Genomic DNA, 18,800 nt, shown 5'->3' on the forward strand with positions numbered 1-18,800 from the left:
TTCCATTTCTCCAAACTGCCCTTCTTATCTGTCTACTGAAGTCCCAGCGAAAAGGAAAAGACCAGAAGACAGGCGTACTGAACTAGTGCAAAGGGATGACCAAGCATTCTCTAAGTGGCTAGAAACAGACAATATCAAAGACTTTGAACATTTTCACTCAAGCTTTGAAAACAGGGTGGACAAGAAATGGTAGTTCACATATCACGAAAGCAGAGATCATTTGCCTTTCGTGAGTTTGTACAGAATATGCGAATCCCAAGACTCCACACCCATTCTGACATCAACTATCAGGGTCTTCAGCGATCTTCGTGTGCAGATCTTCACAGAAAAACATGGTGAGCAAAAGTTACTAGATCTAATTCTGCAAATTATTTTTGATTCTTTGCAGACTCTCCATCACCTGTCATCTCATCTCTCTCCTTTTGTCCCCCCCCCCCTCTCTTTCTCTGTCTCTCTCTTCCTCCCCCCCCTCTCTCTCTCTTTCTGTGTGTGTTTCTATGGTTGTGTGTGTGTGTGTGTGTGTGTGTGTGTGTGTGTGTGTGTGTGTGTGTGTGTGTGTGCCTTCATGCGTTTTCCAAGTCCCTCTCTCATGTCTACCCTCCCCTTTCTCTCTCTCTCTCTCCTACCCCCACCCCCCCTGTGCGTTCCCGTATGTCCACATGACTACCATGCCATGCCATAATAATATACTGCGTGTACAGTTTATCTTTCAAGCTCAAGAATACACATTAGCCAGTTACAAAAATCCTCATCCTGGTATTATCATACGTGGTCATTTCATATGATGACTTCATGATGTTGACTGTTATATATATATATGGAAGTTACATTTTAATTCTAAAACAAAATTTAAGAGAGGTTTAAGACATTTTTTGAAACTGTCGTCGAAATGCACTAGGTCAGTGCTCCTACTAGTATTTATTTCAGTCCCATCGCTTTTGACATTGTTCTTTGAGGTATAGTACAGGATGTAATGTTTAGTATCCTGTTTACAAACAACATCAGAGGCCTAAGTTATGGCCCACAGTTTTTCGTTTTTTGCTTGCCTGTATGTAAGATTTCCATTATGTTCTTGGTGATTATATCTTTTAAGAGTGCAGCATCGCATAAATACAGAAAACTTGATAGGTCCGAGTGGAACCAGTTAGGCTCCATGGATAGTTTTCTTTTATAATACATTTTAAATTAATTTTAATTGGAAAGATATAAATCATCCATATTATGTCAATATTTCACAGGGCGGGTGCCAGACAGTTCAGTGAAGTGGCTTTTTGGGCAACAGTCCTCTCCTATGCTGATATCATGGTCACAATTTGATAGTCTACTATCTCACTATGCAAGTGACAATAGAGAAAACAAAGACAAGAAACAGCAACTCAATTTCTTTGTTGACACCATGCAAGAATTAGCTCACGACATTGCAGGCGACGATGCTGATGACGACAAAGCCCAAGCCCTCAAGGAGAAGGTAGACTTCCAAGCTGAACAAATAAAGCTGAATTTCGCGAGTGTGAAAAAGTATTCCTGTGAGACATTACTTTGGGCTTTTCGTGTATGTGCTACAGCTCCTCAAACGTTGAGGAACACTGTTCTGACTCTGCCACATCCCTCATATCTGAAAAGGCTCTCATCTACCTTCCAGATCAAAAGTGGGTTTGAGGATGGGGCTCTACAGCAGGCCTACTTGGAGAAAAAATGCCAGAACATGACAGACATCGAGAGAAACGTTACCTTGATGGTAGATGAAATTCATGTTGCCCACCAATTGTCATACAAGGAAGGCAAGCTGGAAGGGTCAGCCACAAATAGCAGTGTCGCCGAGGCCAGTACAGCCCAAGTGTTCATGATTTCCTCCTTGGTGTCAAAACAGAAGGATGTAGTGGCTATAGTGCCAGTAAAAAACACAAACGCCAACTGGCTACACGTTATGATCACAAATGTGCTACGTGTCTTACACAGCAGTGGGTTTACAGTGGTCTCTGTCATTTCAGACAACAACAGAGTCAACAGGAATGCTTTCACTGCCTTGTGTGGAGGAGAGCTCAAACCACAAATCGAAAACCCCTTTAAGGAAGGCGAAAATTTATTCTTTTTTTCCGACACAGTACACCTCTTCAAATGTCTCCGCAACAATTGGCTTGCACAAAACAACATGGAAAAAACCTTCTCGTTCCCAGATTTGCAAGGTCAAGGGGAAACAATGAAAGCATCATTCTCCCACCTTCAGAGACTTTTTGAAGAGGAAAAATCGTCTCCAGTGAAACTTGCTCCGTCCCTCAACTACAAAAGCCTAAACCTTAACAGTGACAGAGAAGCAAAACGTGAAGCTTATGTTGAGAATTTTTTATCAAAGAAACGTTGCTGCTCTGGAACATTTTGGACCTGGTTGGCAAGTCGACACTCATGGTACAAGACAGTTCCTGACTACTGTAATTCGGCTGTGGAACATAGTGAATGTAAAGCAGCCATACAAGAACATCAAGTTGAGGAATGCAGACTGTCGAGCCATCTCGTCATGTTCTGACGAAAACTTCAAACAGATACAAGTCGTCTGGGAGTGGCTCTGTGAGTGGGAGAGGATGGGGTTGAAGCCAAGACAAGGCACACTGTCATCTGAAACCATGACAGCGTTAAAACATACTCTGGACGCATTTCTCCAGCTATGCCAATATTTGTTGGAGAAGAAAAACTTCCACTACGTCTTGCTGGGAAAATTTCAAACTGACAACCTGGAATTTCGGTTTAGCCAGTACCGGCAGATGAGTGGAAGTAACTACCATGTGTCAGTACAGCAGCTTCTTGAGGGCGAGAAGAAACTCAAACTGTTGACTGTACTCAACTTGATGTCTGCCTCAAATGGTGCTCTCAGTCTGAAAGACATCATCGAGCCTCTCGAGGAAATTAAAAGCCAACAGAGTGCTTCACAAACGGAGGCTGAGTAAGACAATTTTTCACACATACTTGGTTGTTGCCAAGACATTGATATAAACACCGAGCAGTTGAAGGCTCTTGTTTTTGTCTCTGGCTACTGTGTAGCAAAAGCCTTACGCCAGATCGACTGTGTCAATTGTAGAAGTGACCTTCACTGTGAACGTCAGCTGCGTGTGGAGGTTACAAATGATTGCCACACGTACTTGTCAGCTCTTGATAGATGTGGTCTCACATGGCCTTCTGACTTTGCAGTTGTTTGAAGTTGTCACTCAAGTCTTCAGGGTATTTCAGACCCTCATCGGCACTGTTGAAAAGGAGCAACAATTCCCCTCCTGCAGTAACTAAAGGAAGCTTGTCCTCAGCTTGTCCCTCCAGAGTTTAACCGACCTTGGCATGACACAAAAGCCCTGGGACGAATGTGAAGTTCACTACTCAGAAATATTGATGAAGTGCTGCAGACCAGCTGTCAACATTTTCCTGAACAACTATTCTAAAGGCTTTACAGACAGAGCAACAGCAGGAAACAAGAGCAGGAAACTTAAGACGTTCACAAAGAGAACGTAGGAGCAACGTTGAAAGGACAGCATCTTATGGTCACAAGTCAACAGTATTATACAGCAAGTAAGTTTATATTTTCTTTAAATGTTGCTAAAACACAAATTAATCACCCCTCTCTCCCCACCCCCACACACTCTCTCTCTCTCTCTTCCCTCTCTCTACAACGTGAAACTACTAGAATAGTGAATGTTGTAATGCATATTGTACTAACAGCTGACTCTTTAACACACCACACTCTTTATCTGCATGAGTGTGTAGCACAACATAATGTAGTACTATGACGCAATAATAATTTACAGCCTAGCCACTGTGCCGTAGAGTGGGAAACGCTAGGCCCGAACGCTTGTATGCAAGAGAGCGAATGCCGCGAATCGTGACGTCCCGCGCAGCGGTGTCGGGCCATGTTATCACGAAGGCCATGGTCTGACTGTGACCTGACAATGAAGACTGTAAAAATCAGTCTGTCCGTTTATTTTTTAAAAATCATCTTTGTTTGTGATAACCAACCAATGATGGAAGCCACATTCCCCCTCTTTTAAACTACGCTTTCTTTTACTTCTCCGTAATAGAAATTACACAGTCTTAAACTACACCTTCTGAGCCAGCACCTCGCAAGCCAAAAGTTGAGGACCAACAGTTGAATCATTTTCTCAAGAAAGATAACATTTCATCATTTGCTGAGTTTCGTACCGATAAGGAATTGACCAAAACGTATGAGAATATTGTTATTTCTCATAGAGTGGACAAATTAGTGTGTATTTTCATGCTACGTGATTTCAGTGAGAGCTACCTGACAATAATTGTTCACAACAAGTCGACTTTGGATTCACCTCTGACATTCTCAGCGTCTGAGAATCGAGTGAGTCTGCCTTTGGGGAAAATTTTTAAGCCCAAACAATAGTCTCAGTTCTTATTCTCAATTTACGAATTTTTACTAAACAATAAACAGGAAGGATAAATCAACATAGGTGATTGTACTCTCATTCCCCTACTATACGCCACAGTTTGAGAAAAATTGGTTTAAAAAACAGCCTAGGGTCTCTGTGGTCAATTTTGTATCATCATGGAGAATCACTTGGCAGGAAGTGAAAAAAATGTAAAACAAACCAGGTTGCTACAGTGGAGATGAAGTTGAACATACATAACAAAACAGCCACCACTGAATGTAAACAGGAAAGGGTTAACGCATCAAAAGTACAAAAATACTTATTTGTAACAATTGCGTGAGAAAAAAACCCAACCTAACTAATGATGAAACTGTGCTTAGTCACATACAGGACTGTCCAGCCTGAGGGAGAGGTGCCTAAAAAACAAACCAAGGAAAACTTGTGTAAATGATCCCAGCCCCTTTTCACTGGTAACACTTGAGACAACGCAGGTACTTGGCTCACAGTTGAAGGATGAATTCTGGGGAGGTCTTTCTGCACCTCAACTCTGTTGCGGGGGTGTCTCCAGCCACTTTCACATATCTGTGAGTGAAGAAGATAATTTTTTTTAAAGTGAAAAAAAATTATGCTGAGTAGAGTATTGCAGTAGAAAATCTTCAAAGAAAACTCTTCAAGATTAGATGTTTACTGTTCACCCTCCCTCCCCCCCCCCTCATTTCATGTCTTGCTCATTTCATTCTCCAGGGTCCCCACCAAATCCTCGACATTTTTTTCCATTAGGCCACTGCGCGTCAAGAATGATCCCCCAAAAACCCATCTATCTATGATAAAAAGTCAAAATGTCTTTAAATGAATGCATATGTACATTTTGAAGTACAGTCGAACCTGCCTTAACGGAAACCTGTAGTGTCTTAACGGAATCTCCCCGCTCCCCCCTTGCTTGCCAACCGCACAAACCATCCTTGATCCCACCAGTTGGGCCTTTGAACCCCCCCCCCCCCCCCCAATCTCCCACTAAATTCCCCAGTCTAAGATGGAAAATGTCTTAGACGGAATTGTTTTCTGGCTCCCTTGCGATTCCGTCTGACACAGGTTCGACTGTATAGTCTTAAAACAATAGATGATTGTAATACTGGGTGACTGCCAACCCAGCTTCTCAATTTTCCCAGGGGGGGGGGGGGGGGTAATCCATTTGCCAGGGGCATGTTACATAACAATCACAGCACGTGCTCCATTTATTTATCTATCTATCAATATTATATATAGGTCTAGATATATATCATTTATATGTACACATGTAAATGTTTGTAAACACACACACACATGTAGGTACATTGTATCCAGTCAACATGTCAGTATGGCACTGGGATCTTGTGTGACTTAAGTATTTCAGTCTGTTCTGACTTATTTATATTTTCCCCTCATCATATTAGCCTACATACACTATATAAAAATGAATCCTGTTTGGAGCCTGAGAAAAGACTTAGAACCAGAATATGGACAATCAATAACCAGTCTGGATGTCATGATTCATATAAAATACACGTGAAGACAAAAAATTATTGCTCAAACTCAAAAGTAGAGTAATAACTTGAATGGCTAAAGTAGACCCATTCAGGGTGAGAGGTGAAAGAATTGAGGGAGGGCAAGATATCATGACACTGAAAATCTGCAAATCTTGAACAGAAAGCTAAAATATAGAATAGATATATACTATCACCCCATCCAATGAAACGCGAACACTTTAGTTCAACAACAAGGCATGGCGGATCCCGATTCCACACAAGGCCTGCACCAACGCGTGCTTTGCAGAGAGCTCTCATAGTAGTAATCAAAATTCTAAATACTAAAAATTTACTTCCAAGTTCAGTTTTTGTCCTCTAGCGTTGCCTTCAGCCCCCCCCCCCCCCCCAAACCTTCCCCAGAGTGCATCTTTTAAAAAAAATAAATAAACCCAACCCCCATTCCGAAGTCCTATACTTCACAGAGCTCAGACCGCCACTACTCACACAATGCCTTATCATGTGCGAACGCGCAGGTTCACTGCCCTGTCGTGATGGCGAGCCTGACAAGACGCTTGTATAACTTTCTTTTCTGTTTTTTTTCCCCACAAGTGACAGCACAGGACAAATATTGATTTATTTTCAAGGCAACACAGCATTTGTAGTGCACAACCTGCATGTTACAATGTTACGTTTCTATCAGACTATTACCGGAAAATTTCTGGGTGGTAACAAAAACAAAAGTAGATCTTGATTCGTCCCCATCGAGCCTTGGTGTCACACACACTTCTGCCTGCCGCCATAGCCGCCTGTTTGCGTGAAACATACTCTTACACCGGGAAAAGTCGAATGAATATCACAATAGCGACCGGCTAAAATTAACTTAAGGACGTTATCAGATTTGGTTTTCAAATATTCAAGAACTTTTATGTATTTTTTTGGGTCGTTCCCAAGGCAATTTACAGATTTCCTCAAATTCCTGGGGCATTCCAGGGTCTCTGCCATTTTCTTCAAATTATCGGGTAATTTCCGGGGCCTGGCAGTCACCCTGTTTATAGCTTACTTCACTTAACAATGATATCTCACCTCTGTATTCCTTGCCATGAGTTGATTCAATTATGTCTCCTCTTCATGATTCATCAACCATACTGTCTAGATAGCTACACTTCTATATTACACAGGCCCTATCCTTTCCCGACTTATCACAAAATTCCCGACTTTTCCCCCGATTTCCCCTTGGTGGGGACCCGATTCTCTGCAAATGTTTTAAATTCATGATTTAAGTCACCAAACGTCATTTGATCCAATGGGGTAGCACCCCTTTTAACATTTTGCAAACAACTGGAATTCACAAATAACCTAAAAAATCACCAGTTCACGTCACATGCCAAAAATACCCAGTATACAGTTATTACAGGACCTCTCTGAGATTTGGACAAACATGCCATCTCAAATCTTTTGAAAAAAATGAAACAGCGTATTCATGGGGTCCAAACTCCTGGGACACCCCTTAATTGCTAAGGAATATCTAGAGAGTTCGGGAAAGCCAACAAATATTACACACCCCTGAGCTTTCCCTGTCACCAGTCACTCCACAGACACCTCAACCAACCAAGCTGACTTTCTTTTGTTTTCAAACAACAAGAAGCAGTAAAACAACTTTACTCGTTACAACAAAGGATAAATTCTCCTCGACTCCCAAATATACATAAATGACCTGTCATTAACAAAATTTACCTTTTGAACTTGCAGACTTTCTCTCGACTTTACATATGTGGGGGGTGTCATGGTATCATCATGCCATAGCTCTGCCACTGGCTTGGATCTCAAAGACCATACAACGCCCTGAGGGAACCCATCAGAGACGATAAACAAAACCGACAAATTTATGGAATTAGCCTGAACCTTCTACATTTAAAAAAATGAGTATACATGACACATGTCTATAAATTTTAACTTTATAAGTTTGGATGTTTAATTCATGTGTAAAAGATCCACAGGCTTCAGAGGCTATCTATTCATTTTCAGCTTTGCTAAAACCTTTCTGTTCTAAGAGAAAAATACCAAAAAGTAATACAAAGGTGAAAAAACAATTTTCAAACAGAAACCTCCAAGATCATGGACAACAATCAAGGTTGGAAGACAAATTAATCTGAAAGTCAGAAAGTGTAAAAAGTAATTTGCTGTGATTAGGGGCCACTCGTAGGTCTAAAGAATGGTTGTCCACAATGAATTAGTTATTGAGAGTTGAAGATAGTCAAGGGCATAGTAAATGAGATGCATTCTTCATCCCACCTGTTTCACAAAAATCTACTTGAAGAAGAAATCTACCCTTTGTTCTTAACTCTTTAAACTTTAAAAGTTTTTTCCACCTTTTCGCGCAGTTTTTTTTCTAGTCACTTCAACCTGGTGCACTATGTCTCATTATAACCCCAAAAGCTTGCTCCTAACTTCTAAATAGCAAAACCAAAGGCTTAGTCATTACTACAAAACTTGGAACGGGAATAGTTCTGAAAAACAAGAAACTAGCACTAATTGAAACAAAACAGTTGTCACTAGTACTGGACGCTGCCAGTATCTGATGGGGAACAGGGTTATTACCGCTGGACGCTCCCAGCATCCAATGGAGTTTAAAGAGTTAAGCTGTAGAAAAGGTGTCCATTATTCTGTTGATGAAGTTGGGGATGCTGTAAATGATATCCTTGCGGATTGACATAAATGGGAGCATTCAGTTTCTCTTGTCCCATTGTAGAACAGAAGAATGTCTTTATTCGTTCTAGTGTACTGAAACTTTACACACTTCTCCGAATGCTGTGTCCAGTTTGTATTCTTTCGGAGTTTAATCAAAACACCTGAATTGGACTACACTGAGCAGACTGAAATTTTCATTGCAAAAAAATATTTCTAATTCTGTTTGTAATTTGATTTTACGCAAAACAGAGTAGTAGCTTTCTGTTAAACAAAACCAAAAGCACAGTTGGAACTGATTTTTGGAAAATGGAAGTGTCGACCACTGACAGTTCATTAATTATTCTACTTTGCTCCGAAAAACAGTCAAAAATTTGATAACTATAATTATGTCACAGGCTTCATTTGTGTTGTAATGTCTGGGGCTTCTTGGAAGTATGTTCCTCTGAAGTCTGAAGTCCAACTAGTTGACGGAACACTTTTATACTGTTTCTAATTTCCTCCAAGGCTGTATTAAACTTGTCTAGAGCTTGTTGGGCTGCTGGCCGTTGTACTTCTGTGTTGGAGGATCCCATACACAATGTCAACATGTCATGAGTGAACACTTTGTTAAAAAAGCGCAAAAAGGAGAAACCATGCATTGTTAAGTGCCACAGATAAATAAATGGCCGTTTAGGCACCTACGAGAAACTTGCACTTGTCTCAAAAATCAATTATTTGGATAGTGGATGTTGCCGGTTGTATTATTATCTCTTTGTGGAGGCTTTGCGCAATAAAACATTAAAAACTTGGAGCAGCACTGCACATCCATGCTCAAGGGCAAGCCTGGCTGTGACTAAAAACCATCATTTGACCTAAAGATGTGTGACTTTAGTTCAAAGAAATGACAAACAGTTGAAACAGTCACAAACCATTGTGTCGTCAAGGAGATCTTCAGATTGAGGGAAACACCAGCAATATCAGCCTTGACGAAAGTCCAAAAGTGTTGACCATGGTATAGTAAAGACTTCCATCTGTTTAGAGTAAAACATAGAGGCATATAAATATATATATTCATTAATTTTCATGTAACAGAAAACCTTCAATTGACGGAAAGGTTGCAAATAAGATCAGAAGCAAAAAGTAGAAAGCTTATCATTGATCTGCAAACATCATGTCCCGGTATCACATTTTAAAAAAATAATACAGCCCAAGGAGCACCAGCAGTGAAATTTTAGCTTTCAAACCAGGGACTGCCTGTCAAGCCTATCTTGTACCGGTCATGGGTGTCGGCTTGGCTAGTTAAAATAAATGGGTAGAGAGTAGGAAAAGAGGTGAACGTAGAAAATTTTTAGAGAAGAAAATTTTCTGTCGCTGTCCGTGTCAAACCCTGGATCTATAGAATGAAATTATTATTAAAAGATACAGTATTTTTTTTATTCATGGACCCATCTCACGTTCAGATATTCTAAAACACTACCCATGTTCATTTTTTTCTGCTTTACACAAATTTTGACTTATAATAATATCCATTGCAAATTATTAGTTTCTTAGCTATTGGATATTTTTATACTTAAATTATATCACAATATGACAAATGGCGTAGTGGTATTTGACTTGTTTTTTTAACGACATGGGGGTTTTCACTTCCTAAAAAGAATCTGAGGGGTTTCAGGGGGGCATATTTAAAACAACTGATATGAAAAGGTTTTAGTGGCCAAGTATCATGTGCGTGTTCCGTAGCAAAAATTATGGCAGTTTAGCCCCCAAAACAGTGCATCTGCATGCAAGTCTAAAAGTAAAAATTTACCAAAGATACATATAATGGATGTTTACGAAAACTATTAACAAACGCAGTGACTATGTTCACGGTGCCATGGCACCCTGAATCATCCACAGACCTGCCACTCTATGCAATCTAAAAATCAGGACTTCAGAATAAAAAAATCAGGAGCTGGTGAAAAAAATCAGGGTCAAAGGCAAATCAGTCATAAAAGGCACTGGGGAAGGGAGGGGGGGTTGAAATAACGTGCCGTGAGTCGTGAGTCAACAATTAGATCCCGCATTGATGTTTTAGCAGTAGCAAAAAGTAGATCTAGATCTAGTTCCGACCCAATCCGTAAATATGTTTTTGCAATCCTTAACGAGCATTTCAAGTTCTCATTTCAATTTCCCGAACAGCTAAAGTTACACTTTAAGCATTTGTGGGGTCGCTCAATTCATTTTTCAAGTCTAGAAACCCCAAAGCCCAAAACGCCCGTTTTTGTCTTTCTTGACCAATGCGTTCTATAGAGGGAGCCATCCCTTCCATTTAGATCTATACCCGTAGTATAATCCCGAAACCCCCGCGCATTCATCGGCCGCGATGGGGCCTTCGGCCGCGATGGGGCCTTCGGCCCCGCTGACCCGATCTGCTTGGATCCAGCCCAAAGTTGACCTAAAACATCGCCCATATACCAGAATGGAAAATGGACTCAAACTGGAGTCAAAGAAAAACGACAAATTATATAGATTTCTAACTATAACACACGTACCTTAGGAGGGGATGGGGTAGATCTACCATTGGCCATTGGCATTGGTGGGACAGGTGGAGGAGAAGGTTACTTCTTGTCACGTGGGCTTGCTCGGTGTCCCCATGGATCTCCCTCCACAAAAACTCGTCCAGGTGGGAATCTTAAGTTGTCCAGTGTACTCCTGCCAACTGCTTAAATCGTCTTTTATAATTTTTCCAAAAGCATTCGTCCCTGTTCGTGCAAGCGCCGATGACAGGGTCGACAAAATTCCTGTCGTGTGTATGACAGGTCAGGTGTTGGTATGGTGGATTTAGTAAGGCAAGTTTCCTATTCCAACATATCCAAGTAGTGCCTAGAGAGATCTAAATCTATCTACAACTATTCAACGCTGAGCCTGGTGTCAGATGCCGAGTATCGCTTCTATCATGGTGTTGAAAAAAAGCCATTCAGGCTACGCTACCCCAACACAGGAAAACTTAGCGTCGGGTACCGCCATTTTGTTTTGAATGACAGACAACAACAGTACAACAGTACAGTCAGCCAGACACAGTCAGAGACAAAGAGGCCAAAGGTCAAAGGCCAAAGGCAAAGATTACGATCTTTGCCAAAGGGGCACAACAATTAAAAATTGCTCCTGGCCTGAAACAAAAGTTATGTTTTCTTGAGGAAACTGATTTTTTAAAGAAATTTTAGAAATTAATCAAATGAAATGAATTTGCATTGACATATTGATCTACCTGTATTTCATGTTCAATTCAAGGTACGCACAAAAAGAAAGCTTGCTCGCGATAAAGCGATTGCGATAAAGATAAAGTGAGCGCTTGTGAAGAAAGCGCAATTGCTTACACTGAGGCTGAGGTGAAGGCCTACACATTATAGTTTTTTCAGTTCAAATACATGTATGTACACATAACAAATCCAAAGACCGCATAGAAAAACCAAATTATACCTAGCAAATCCAAATATACAAATGACGTCATAAAAAGTCCTAATACAACAATAGCAAGTTCAAATGTAAATATAGAAATCTCAAATGTAACACATAGCAATGCCACATAGCAAGTTCAAATGTAAATATGCTTGAACTAGAGTAAAAGGAGGCTGAGTGGGTGGTTGGCGGTTGCTCTGGTGTGGTTTGTTCCTTCTTTCCTATCTAACATATGTCATCCTGGTCTCTCCTCCTTCTTTTTTGTGTCTGTTACTCTCTTGTAACACTTCTAATCTTCGGCACTTATTTGACATTATTGTGTAGCAAGTGCCGTAAAACTCTTACTAAAACTAAAAAGGAGGCTAAAAGTATATATCAAGGTAAGAAGTAAAAGTGTTTGGGTTTTTTTGGCCACGAAAAGTTAGACGTAAGCCGTGTGGTGCCACAAGAAAGAACTCATGTGAAACGAAAGTAATATAGTTTTTTCAGTTCAAATATACACATAACAAATTGAAATGCCGCATAGAAAGACCAAATTACACCTAGCAAATTCAAATATACAAATGATGTCATAAAAAGTCAACAATAGCAAGTTCAAATGTAAACATAGAAATCTCAAATGTAACACATAGCATATTCAAATGCCACATAGCAATTTCAAATGTAAATATGCTTGAAATGGAGGGGGGAAAGAGGCAAAAAGTATAAGAAGTGTATCAAGGTAAGAAGTAAAAGGTGGGGCTTTTTTTGACGACGAAAAAGTTAGGTGTAATTGCCGTGTGGTGCACAAGGAAGAAATCACGTGAAACGAAACTAATTGTTAATTTTTCTTTTTTAAACGAAAATAAACCCACATACAGATACAAATGGTTATGGTACATGTAAATATCAACAAACTGCTAATGTAAATATAACTAACTGGATGAAATGTAAAGCCAAGTTTACTTTTGTTTACTTATTGTTGCATTACAAACATTACAAACCGCAGTGGCATAAATATAGGCTTCCGCTGATCTGAAGAGTACTGCCATTTTCACTATAGATCTAGTCACAGCTTTTGTTTTTTGTTTCATCAACTGGGCAAGTGTTACCATCCTTTGTTGGTGAGTCAGTTTAGTGATCATTTAGGCTCTTGCTTCAGCGAACATCTGTTTCAAATAGTATTTCCAAAACACAAGGTTTAAATGGTGAAATGGTATAGCTATTAGGTTATTTAAGAGGCAGAACCCCCGAGATCAACGTCTATATCAGAAAGGACCGATTCGAACAGTAAATTCGTGTAAAGTGCCTTTCCCAAAGACACAACGCCGGACCGAAATGAGGCTCGAACCCCCGAACCCGAGTCTCACGATTACAGGTTCGATAGCCTAATCACTGTGCTACCCACGCCAATTCGAATCCAAATTAAGAAACGTTTTCACAGATGGTAAGACAAGGTATGCAGGTGGCAAGATATTTCACCTCGAGTCTATTTGACGAAACGAAACTGTTGAATGAAGCTAAACATAAACAGTTAAAATGAAAATGAAAATAAACAAGTTTAAACAAAAAAGAATGGTTTTGATAACAAAAGCGTTCTCGTAGATGTTAAGAAAATGAGTGTAGAAGGAACGATATATATATGTCACCCCCAATCTATTGATGGGTTGCTATTTAAAGCTTGCCTTAATGCAAGAGCGTTGTTACATACAAAGCATACTTCGTTGTGGGGATTGTTGGGACAGTTTCTTAGAGGGATACGTTGACATAATAGCTACCATTCCCTCTACTTGAAAGTCGAGAAAGACCAAGCCACCCTCGGCACTGACAGCAATTTTGGAACAAAGCATTGACCACTCCGTGCTCTTCCTCGGTTTTTCTTCGTCAACAGCTTGATTCCAGCCTCATCGATTAAGGCAAATTCATACCGCTAAATTTTTATGTTCTGCATCAGCCATGCTGCATATTGATTGATGTCTCGTTGCTTCAGTCCTATCTGAATTTCTTTCCGTGGGAGCATCCTCGGGATTTTATTTTAATGTGATCAGTTCACCCTAAAAGGAACTGCTTATAGTTGTCGTCAACTCAGTTTGAGCACATTAAAATGCTCCTCACGCTGAATAATCTTTGTGGGGGATATTTGCTTTTGCTATGTGGCATTTGAACTTGCTATTGTGATACATTTGGATTTGCTATTTGCCCATTTGAACTTGTTACGCACAATCGTGCACTAAAATTTCCTATTGAACATTTGAACTTTCTATGTGGCGTGAATTACACTTTCTATGTGGCATTTGAACTTGCTATGTGGCATTTGTATTTCTTAGGTGTACATTTGATCAGAAAAAAAATATAGTTAAATTATGTCAAAAAACGAAAATAAACTCATATGTTTTAACAGAAACGAATGGTAATGATACAAATCAACACACTGCTGGTATATTATGGAACTAACTGAGTGAAATCTAAAGCCAAGTTTACTTTTATTTACTCTTTGTTGCACTACAAAACGCTGTGGCTTATAGGCTTGCATTGATCTGAAGGCTGCTGTCATTTTCACTATAGTCACAGCTTGGGTTTTTTGTTCCATCATCTGGGCAAGTGTGACCATCCTTTGTTGATGAGTCAGCTGAGTGAGCATTTGGTCTTTTGCTTCACCGAGCCACGGTTTCAAATCGTATTTCCAAATTCACAAGCGTTCTCGTAGATGTTAAGAAAAGGTGTGTATGGGGGTAGATATTTCTTCCCCAATCTATTGATGAGTTGCCATTTAAACCCTGCCTTTGTGCACAAGCGTTGCTACGGCACAAAGCATACTTCGTTGTGGGGATTGTTGGACCAGTTTCTTAGAGGGATGAGTTGAAACGAAAGCTGCCATTCCCTCTACTTAAAAGTCGTGAAAGACCAGGCCACCTTCATCACTGACAGCAAATTAGGTCCCTATGGCATCGTGCGGTTCGGTCCCCTTCGACCCTGCATTACTTGAACAAAGCATTGACTACTCCGTGCTCTTCATCGGTTTCTATTCATCAACGGCTTGCTACCAGCTTCCTCAATAAAAGCAAATTCATACCGCTAAATGTTCTGCATCAGCCATGGTGCATATTGATGTCTAGTTGCTTCAGTCCTGTCTGAATTTCTTTCCGCGGAGGCATCCTCGGGATTTTTTAAAATGATGATTAACTCGCCTTAAAATTAAACTGCTTATGGTTGTCGTCAGCTCAGTTTGAGCGCATAAAAATGTTTTTCACGCTGAATAAACTTTGTGGAGGATATTTGCTGTAGCTATGTGGCATTTGAACTTGCTACATGTATTGTGTTACATTTGGATTTGTTGTACATTTGAATTTGCTACGCACAATTGTGCACTAAAATTTCCCATTGTACATTTGAACTTTTTTTGGGGCGTGAAACTTTCTATTTGGCATTTGAACTTGCTATGAGGCATTTATATTTCTTATGTGTACATTTGGTCTGAAAAAACTATATATAGAAAGATTGCAAATCGCGCTTGCGACTGATCAGAACTTGGACATTTGGCGCCATGGCGGATTCGAGTGAAGACGAACAATTGTTGCTAGACAGTGTTTTGCCGGAAATTATCCTAGGAAAACGCAAAAGAATGGGGGTTCATGATATAAATTAAAGGAGGCGAGTGGAAGGTGAACATCACCACTTGTTTCCTTTATTTAAAAGGAGCCTTTCACGTTTTCAGCCTTACATGAGAATGAGCGAAGAGAAATTCAAATATCTTATTTTAAAAAATTGAACCAAAGATAGATCTAACCAAGAACTGCACATGGTGCAACTGGCAGTTCTTCGCTAATTATTATCTTTATAAGCACGTTTCACAACGTTGCTGTTTGCGTGGTCTTTCCTTCTTTTGTCCCAAACTGCAGGTTTTTTAAACACGGCTGATATCTATTTTAAGTCATAAGACTCGACATCCATTTCGATCCGATTGTCACTGAGACTGAGACAAAATGCAACCCGCACTTCCCAAGTCGTGACCAGACCACAAAGGGGGGCGGCACCAAGTACACGCTTTCAAGCGAGAAAGAATTAACTTTTGATTCTTTACGCTTTCCAAGCGTCGCTTGAAATGTCAGGCGCGACAAAGCGAGAGTGCTTCTTGTGCGCAACGAACGCAACAAGCAAGGGACGACATTTCAAGCGGCTGTCCCATCGCGCTCGCTTTTATCACAAGCAAGCGTGGTCTTTGTGCGTACCTTTAGGCTCTACTGTCTGATACCTCTGAAATGCTGAAACGACATCCCTGCTCCTTCTTCCGAGGCTAATCAAAGATCAAACTTTCTAACTCAACCAGCCAACCAACCAACCAACGAATTAACGGACGGACGGACGGACGAACGGATTAACGAGCAAGCAAGCTAACAACCTGCCAGCAGTGCTGAGTAACCCTCTTATACTTGAGTATAAGCACTTCCTTTGAAACAACTATTATCTACTCAATGGTTGGTCCAGTAGGGGTGGTCTCTGAACTCCCACTCTTTTACTTTTACACGTGGAAGGTGTTTGTGGATAAACGTTTATGACCTACCCCTGTGGCTACCACATCAATATTCTCATTTAATAATATGTATGTGCTAGAACTCACAAAGTCCAGGAAACTTGAGAGCACTGCCCTCTTAAATGACAATTTAATAACTTTCGTACGTGACGTCTACAATTCAAAAGAGCAGCTTGGTTCGTCGAGTTGAGAAGAACGACCCCGTAATTATTATTGCAGGGCTCTGGGAAAATTTCAGAACCTCTAAATCCTTTTTGTTCTTTCTTTTTTTTTTTAAACCTGAAATAAGAATTATCATTGCTAAACGCCGACTTTCTGATGCAAGGTATTGAAGGAATTAAACTTGGGGCATCCTGTTTTCCTATTTTTCAAATAAATGTTTGTGGGGTTTCAAATCGAAAAAAAAGAACCATAATGTTCGTTCACAACATTAAATGACAATCCATTATGACACATAACACACGCACACACGCTCACATGCACATATGCCTATACACTCACACACACCCCATATACCCCCCCTCCCCCCCACATACATATTATACACAAAAACCTCTACCCGCACCCCCACCCCCGGCAGGTTCCTTTATGGTCAAGGGTTTCGCTGTTTTTGTTGGATTTCTCAAACGCTTTATCTTTCCTTTAACGTGGCAAACAGATGACCAAGATTCCACCACATGGTGCCACACTTTTGTGACTCGAGGAAAATTTCTATGGGGGCGTTTAACATTATATTTTATTGCATGTGATTTTGCCGTTGGAAAATAGCCATGGACAATTTAGAATAAAAGACGAAAATTTCTTGCTAACAGTCTCAGTTCTCTCTTGGATCGAGGTAAGTTTGAACTTCAGACAATTACATAATCAAAAATAATCTGTACCGTACCCGGTACTACCAACTCTGCGAGGGACATTAGTTCTGTTTATTGTGGACTCATTGTTTTTTGTTTTTTGTTTTTTCGCTGAAAAATATTTTGAAACAAACGCTTTTTTTAGGAACTCATAAAATGTGTCACTAAATACTGCCAGGAACAAGATTTGGTTTCTCCGCTTTATATCAAAACAATGAATTGGATTTTAGTTTGTGGAGAGTCAGCATGATACTGCCCATAATTCACCAGTAACCGATACACATAATTTGGAGAAGAAGAAGAGGGTAACATTAATATGGAGCCCCCACGGAACCCTCGCAGCTCTACAGCATTAGGGGTGGAGTACAGCAACCTCATAAATATAGGATATTATTTATCTCGACATAATCTAAGAATACATCACAGCGCGATGTCTTACAGATGCGTGTTATAACATGGGCTACACGAACGTTTGTCTTCTTTTAATTTTTTTTTCTCTATGCTCGGTGTTCTGAATAGGAACCGAACGCCCGTCTAAAATTTAAAGAGCATCGAAATTCTGCGAAATTTGTTATTTTAGGTTTTAACTTTCCTGGTCATACCAGCTCCCTTGCCCATTATCTCAGCTCTAATAACGGAGGGGGACTTTTGATCGGTGTCACTCCACAACCAGCATAATACCCAAGTTTTCCTTCTTCTCCTTTCTGTAGTCCAGCTCGGCTACTTATACATTATTACATGTATTGCCAACGTTGAACAAACAACTAAACTTTTTGTTTCTCAATGAACAGACAGAGCCGGTGCTCGGCCACTCCAGGGGTGCATGTCGGTTTAGAGATAATAATATAATCCAACTTAAGTTCCCTTAAGAGAGGGTGAACAGTTCTTAACCAGGTGTGATTAGGGCGAGGACGTGATGCATAAATTGTAGCTACTTTTAACCAACATTAGATACAATGTATTTATGCCTCTTCAGGATGTGCTAAAGGGCTGTTGAGAATTTTGCCACAGTTTCGAGAAAAGAATAAACTTGCCAGATGTTGGAGACCTTTGTGTAGGAAAAAATAAAAATTGAAAAAGAAAAAAAAAACATTTTTGGTATTTGAAAGAAAAAGACCACAAACTTTTATAATGCGGTGTCTCACCCACGTCAAAGGTTAACCTAGCATTGCTGCTATTGTTTCTATACGTTCAGTACCCAGTGTTAGTTTTGGAAATAGTATGTGATCGAGCTATAAAACTTTTTTCACCTTGATGGAAAGTCTCTTGATCAGGCATAATATAGAACATCCCTTGCGAGTGGGTTCATGTTAGAGGGTCAAGCAGTGTTCCCAGGGCAAATGGATGGCAAAGGTTCGACCACATGGTGCCTCATTTTTGTGATTCGAGGAAAATGTCTGTGGGAGAGTTTAACATAGGCCTAATACTTATGTGTGTTTGTATCCGGGGGGGG

At 40.2% G+C, this 18,800-nt stretch overlaps 1 long non-coding RNA gene across 1 annotated transcript; it reads right to left on the reverse strand.

The window, feature by feature from the left end:
• Nucleotides 1–501: 501 nt before the first annotated feature.
• On the reverse strand, nt 502–11,560 carry LOC106013326. Its single transcript, XR_001185318.2, has 4 exons — nt 11,080–11,560; nt 9,478–9,579; nt 7,616–7,723; nt 502–4,958 (listed from the first exon to the last, which is right to left on the reverse strand). It is a non-coding gene; the product is annotated as an uncharacterized LOC106013326 (long non-coding RNA).
• Between the last annotated feature and the right edge of the window lie 7,240 nt (nt 11,561–18,800).

The sequence above is a fragment of the Aplysia californica genome, unplaced genomic scaffold, assembly GCF_000002075.1.
Source record: "Aplysia californica isolate F4 #8 unplaced genomic scaffold, AplCal3.0 scaffold00795, whole genome shotgun sequence".
In the NCBI taxonomy this organism is placed as follows: domain Eukaryota; kingdom Metazoa; phylum Mollusca; class Gastropoda; order Aplysiida; family Aplysiidae; genus Aplysia; species Aplysia californica.